Source organism: Suricata suricatta, chromosome 5 (assembly GCF_006229205.1).
Source record: "Suricata suricatta isolate VVHF042 chromosome 5, meerkat_22Aug2017_6uvM2_HiC, whole genome shotgun sequence".
Taxonomy (NCBI): Eukaryota; Metazoa; Chordata; class Mammalia; order Carnivora; family Herpestidae; genus Suricata; species Suricata suricatta.
This window is the reverse complement of record NC_043704.1, coordinates 137,734,169-137,740,717: the sequence shown is the minus strand read 5'-3', so window position 1 is coordinate 137,740,717 and position 6,549 is coordinate 137,734,169.

Here is a 6,549-nt window from a genome sequence, read left to right as displayed (position 1 = left end):
TGGCCAAAAGCATCTGCTCTAATTTATTACCGATAAAAATAACTTCTGTGGCATTTGGCTGGAACATCATCAGTGGCCCTGGAATACATCAATAACTAGTCTCAAAAGATGGTCCCCACAGGAACCATGAATACCAGATTCAGACCATTGGGTAGTTCTCCCTATCATGAATGAGGCTGACCCTGTAACTCACTTGAATTAACAAGATGTGACAGAAGCAATGCTGGATCCGACCTGGGCTTAAGCCCAAAGGGTTAGCAGCTTCCAATATTGCAGTTTGGGGAGCCCTGAACCACCATGAAAAAGTCTAGATACCATATGCATAAACTGTTGGGAGAGGATACATAGAAAGAGAGGCCTGGGGCGCCTGGGTGGCTCAGTCGGTTAAGCCTCCGACTTCAGCTCAGGTCATGATCTCATGTTCGTGGGTTCGAGCCCCACGTCGGGCTCTGTGCTGACAGCTAGCTCAGAGCCTGGAGCCTGCTTCTGGTTCTGTGTCTCTTTCTCTCTCTGCCCCTCCCCCTTTCATGCTCTGTCTCTGTCTGTATCAAAAATAAATAAAACATTAAAACAATTTTTAGAAAGAGAGGCCTGAGACCACACAGAGAGGACAGAGTGGCTGTCCCCTTCCCAGCCTTCCATTCAACCCCCCCAGTGAATGAAGCCAATCTGGAGATTCCATTTCTGGCCACCATCTGACTGCAGTTGCCCAGAAGACCATCAAAATAAACAAACAAAACAAAAATCTATTCATCTAAGCCCCAGTCAACACACAGGTTAGAGTAGAAAATAAGGAGAGTAGACAATAGGAAGGTCAGGAGATAAGAGTGAGCCAACTGTGTAATTCAAGTTCAGATAGAGGTAAGCCAGTTATCAAAGCTGATTTTCTACCAGCATCTCTTGCATCTGCCCCCCAAAAATGAGGGAAAATGACAATAAATAATAAATGATATAAACTTTCAATTATAAAATAAATACATGGTGGGGGTGAAAAGTACAGCGTAGGGAATAAAGTCAATAATATTATAGTAACTTGTATGGTAACAGAAGGTGACTATGCTATGGTGGTGAGCATTTTGTAACACACAGAACAGCCAAATCACTATGTTGTATGCCTGAAACTAATATAGTATTATTATATGTCAACTTTGTATCAATAAAAAACAAAAAAATTTCAAAGATGAATAATTAAGAAATAAATAACAAAATGGTCATCTTAAGCGGAAATTTTTGGAGTGGTTTGTTACCTAGTAATAAGTAACCAAGACAAACAGAGAAAGGACATCTGTCATCTTGTACCAAACACTCTTCGGTTAACAAATGAGCTATTTCTCATCTATTCCTCGCCCACTATCACTGTTACTCTATTGCTTGCTAACCACTACTAGAGCATACCGCCATGACGTACGTTCCTATTTCCTCACTTGTGGATCCACCAGAAAAAAGTCACAAGGGTCAGGCTTGCCCCCCACTCCCTAGGTTTTCTGGCCCCCTACTCTCTTGGAGCTTTGGGGGCTGCAGCTCCTCACCCCCTGTGCAGCCCCTAGAAGTCAGTTCAGGCACAAAGGATGGAGGTTCCCACTGGGAAAACCCTCACCTCCAAATTCAAGGCCGGTGGAGTTCCCACACCCAGGTCCTGGTACCAGTTTCACCTGCCCCTCCCTGACTCTACTCTCCCCGCAGCCTCTCAAGCCTTGTTCTGCAATACCAGCTCCCTGAGTATCAGAAATCCTCCAGGAAGATTGTAACCCTCATCCCTTTTCCTTCGCTCCCAGCCTCTGCTGCACACATCCTTGTTTTCTGGTTCTCAGGAGCACATTGGCGTCATCTGGGAGCTGAAAAATAACTATTCCTGGGACACCCGGGTGGCTCAATCACTTAAGCATCTGACTTCAGCTCAGGTCATGATCTCGCGGTTCATGGGTTCAAGTCCCATGTGGGGCTCGGTGCTGACAGCTTAAAGACTGGAGCCGGCTTTAGATTCTGTATGTTCCCCTCTCTCTCTGCCCTCTCCTGCTTGTGCTCTCTCTCTTGAAAATAAATAAATAATCATTAAAAAATAACTACTTCTGATGGTGGGTTTTCTCTTACTATGCAGGGTGTTACTAGAACAAATGACAACATCACAATGGGGTCTACAGATTAAATGGCAATGTTGTAACTTCCTGATGTTTAATAATTATTACTGGTCATGTGCAAGAGTTCTTGTATTTGGAAAAAACACATAGATTATTTAGGGACTAAAGAGCATCATGTCTTCAAATTGCACTTAAAGAGGTTCAGAATGATTGTGTGTGTGTATATATATATATATATATATATATATATATATATACACTATATATATATATACACACACACACAGAGGGAGGGAGGTAGGAAGAGAGGGAGGAGGAGATATTTGGGTGAAGCATATCTGGGAATTCTTTATACTTTTACAACTTTTCTGTTAGTCAGAAATTATATCAAAATTAAAAATTATAAAAAACAAACAAGACTCATGCCTAGGTCTTGCCAAGTCTATTTAACCAAAATCTCTGGGGGAAAGGCCCATGCATTAGTATTTTTGTATATTCTAGGCAATTTCAATGTGTGACTGGAGTAGAGAAACACAGCACCGAATCTGCCAATGGAGGCACCAGTGAAAGTAGAAAGCCGGGGGCGGGGGCGGGGGCGGGGGCAGGAGACAGGGGCGAGCCTGTGGGCAGTTCAAGTTCAGAGACAGGTAACCGGTTATTTTCTTTTCAAAGCTGATTTTCTACCAGCATTTCCTGGATTTGCCCTGAGAAATGTTGACAAATGACAGTTCCCTGACAAATAACATTATTTTAAAACAATCACAAGCACTGATTATGGGATGGAGGAATGCCTGTTACGTTGGAGAAGAGCATCTCTTGGCCTCACTCACTCACACCCTGCCAGGCACAACCCTTTAAGTTATCAGCTTAATCCACCCTTCACCCACGGGGATTTCACTCCCTTAAATAAGACCAACCATACTTTTCTCATTTAATTTTAGACCAATTAAATCTTTGATGCTTTGATGGCATGGGTCACTTTTAGGAATTTTTTCTCTAGTCTCTAGCCATTTCTCTAGACATTTCCAAACTATGCATTTCACATATGTAGTATATATTTAAGACTTTTCAAAATATTTTATTTTTTTATGTTTACTTATTTATTTTGTGAGAGAGAGCACAGTTGGGGAGGGATTGAGAGAGAGGGAGAGACAATCCCAAGCAAGCCTTGCAACTGTCAGTGCAGAGGCCAATGTGTGGTTCAAACTTAAAACTGTTAGATCATGACCTGAGCCAAAATTGGACACTCAACTGACCAAGCCACCCAGGTGCCCCACATAGCTAGTATATATTTGAACATGAACTGAAAATGTTTTCTAGTTGCTTCAAGACTTAACGTGGCAAATTTTTCTTGTCATGAGAATGTAAATCTAGGGGTACCTGGTGGCTCAGTTGGTTAAGTGTCTAACTTCAGCTCAGGTCATGATCTTGCAGTTGGTGAGTTCAAGCCCCACATCAGGCTCTGGGCTGACAGCTCAGAGCATGGAGCCTGCTTCAGATTCTGTGTCTCCCTCTCTCTCTGTCCCTCTCCTGGTTTGTGCTTTGTCTCTCTCTCTCTCAAAAATAAACACACACACAAATGCATGGATTTCATCATACATGTCTTTCATAGCCAGCATTTACTCCAAGGAGAGCTTCTAACTCCACTATGCCCTCCTCAACAGAGATTTACACCCCCAGGCTGGCTCAGCAGAGGGTCCCAGAAGCTCTAGAATCTCAAGGGCTCACAAGCAGACTTAGCAGATGAGGAGGTAGGAGAGACTCTCTCTTCATTGCTTACTTAGGAGAGTAAATGCTGCTCAAAATCCACCTACAGGATGACCCTTGCATTGGCTTCGATTGGCTCACACTCCCATTTCTAATCCACACTGACGCGAGACTGGGGTTACCATGTTTGGTGTTAGATACTCAGGATTCACCTCTTGGAATTGGACAGGAGGTCATCATCCCCAAAAGGCCCAGGCCACAGAGGAGCAGAACCAAGATCACCTGGAAGCTTGTTGGAAATGCAGATTCTCAGGCCCTTCCCCATTCCTGCTGAATCAGAATCTACATTGTGGCTATATTCTCAGATAACTCATGTTCACATTGAACTTTGAGAAGTGCTGCCCTAAAAGACAAGCAGATACTTGAACAAAATATAAGGATTTGGTAAGAGGAAAAGTGGTGGAAGGAGGTAGTCACTAGTCAGTCCCACAGCTCAAGAGTACCAGACATATACAGTCACAGTGCCTCTGATGGAGTCAGTATAAATTTTGCAATGGATAGAATGTTTGTGTTCCCCCAAATTCATGTTGAAATGCAAGCCCCCAGTGTGATAGGATACGGGGCCTCTGGAAGGTAATTAGGATATGAGGAAGGAAACTTCATAAATAGAATTAGTGTCCTTATAAAAGGGACCCTTGCCGGTACCTGGCTGGCTCAGTTGGTTGAGCATCTGACTTTGGCTCCGGTCATGATCTCATGGTTAGTAAGTTCAAGACCCACATCAAGCTCTGTGCTGACAACTCAGAGCCTGGAGCCTGCTTCAGATTCTGTGTTTCTATCTCCCTCTGCCTCTCCTCCACTCACACTGTGTCTCTGTCTCTGTTTCTCAAAAATAAATATACATTAAAAAACTGAATAAGAAATAAATAAAAGGACCTTAGAGAACTCTCTTGCCCTCCTTCTATCAGGTGAGGACACAGCAAGAAGATTGCCACCCACAAACCAGGGAGAGGACAATGGTGGCACTTTGATAGGTGCTTCTCATGGTGGCACTCTGATCTTGGACTTCGGGCTCCAGAACTATGAGGGATAACTCTCTCTCTCCTTTGTAAGCCGCCCAGTCTTACAGCCCAAAGTAAGACACATTTCTAAGGTATGCAGACTAAATAAGCTTTCTAATCTTTTGGGACCAAGGGTGCTATTGACTTTTCCTTCATATTGGTGACTTTTTTTTATCCTATATGGTGAGAATTGAGGGAGAAAGGTATATTTTGCAGCATAATGAATGAACTGAAAGATGATTGTATTTTTTCCTAGGTGTTTATTTTGATGATTCTTTCCCCATTAGCATAAAATTTAGCTCAGTTCAACTCTAAGATATGAGTCCTTGATATGACCACCATCATTCTCATTGCTGGATATTAAACAGTATAATGAAGAACAGTAAAGCAATTCTTTCTAAAGAAGAAATTTTTGTGCCATAGGAGTATGGATACTGGCCACATTATCCTGGTATGACTGTGGAAATGTTTGAATCTCTTCCTCTCTCTCTCTCTCTCTCTCTCCATTTGTATCTCTATATATCTAAATAACTATATCTACAGAATTTGTAGTAGAAATGATGTTGAGATTTATAAGACTTTATACAACATAGTTGGCATTAATGAATAAATGGAAAAATAAAAATGATGGCAGTAACATTGATGATATGAGGACATATGTATTTTTAAGAAATGTGTTTTTAAATTTTTTTTGAAAGAGAGAGAGTATGAGCAAGGGAGGGGCAGAGAGCGAGGAACCTCTCTACTGACAGCAGTGAGCCTGATGCGGGGCTTGAACTCATAAATCATGAGATCATGACCTGAACCGAAGTCAGATGCTCAACCTACTGAGCCACCAGGCATCCCAAGAAATGTGTTTTTTAAAATACACTTTGCACCTCCTGGCCTATGCTTTTATTATTTTTTAATGTTTATTTATTTATATTGAGAGAGCGAATGAGTGGTGGAGGGGCAGAGAGAGAAGGAGAGAGGATTCCAAGCAGGCTCTGCACTGCAAGCACAGAGCCTGTTGTGGGGCTCAGACCCACCAACCATGAGATCATGACCTGAGCCAAAATCGAGAGTTGGGCCCTTAACTGACTGCAAGACCCAGGTGGCCCTGGCCTAGGCTTTTAAAAGAAATAAACTGAGAGAGAAATCCTCTGCTATTACATGCAAACTCCCTTTTTGATACTAGCATGGATAGACATTTTTTTAAATGTTTTATTTATTTTTGAGAGAGAGAGAGTGCACAAGCATGAGCAGGGCAGGGTTAGAAAGAGAAGGAGACACAGAATCCAAAGACAGACTCCAGGCTCATGAGCTAGCTGTCAGCACAGAGCCTGATGCGGGCCTCAAACCTACGAACTGCGTGATCATGACCTGAGCTGAAGCCAGACACTGAACCGACTGAGTCAACCAGGCGCCCCTAGAAATTTTAATGGTGATTGTTTTCTTTTCTTCCTTTGCTCAGTTTGAACTTCAATGGAGAGGCCATGAGTCTCAGTCCATAAAATTGCAAAATAGTTTTCCTTTGTTAGAGCTAAGCCTAATCTCTGTGTTGAGCACTCCATCCACTGGACGGGAGGTGTGGCAGGCTGAATACAGTTTCCTCCAACCCTAATCCCATGTAGACCTAACTATGAATATATTACCAATATGGCAAAAAGGGGACTCTGCCAATGGGATTACATTTAGAAATGTGAGATGGAAATAATCCTGGA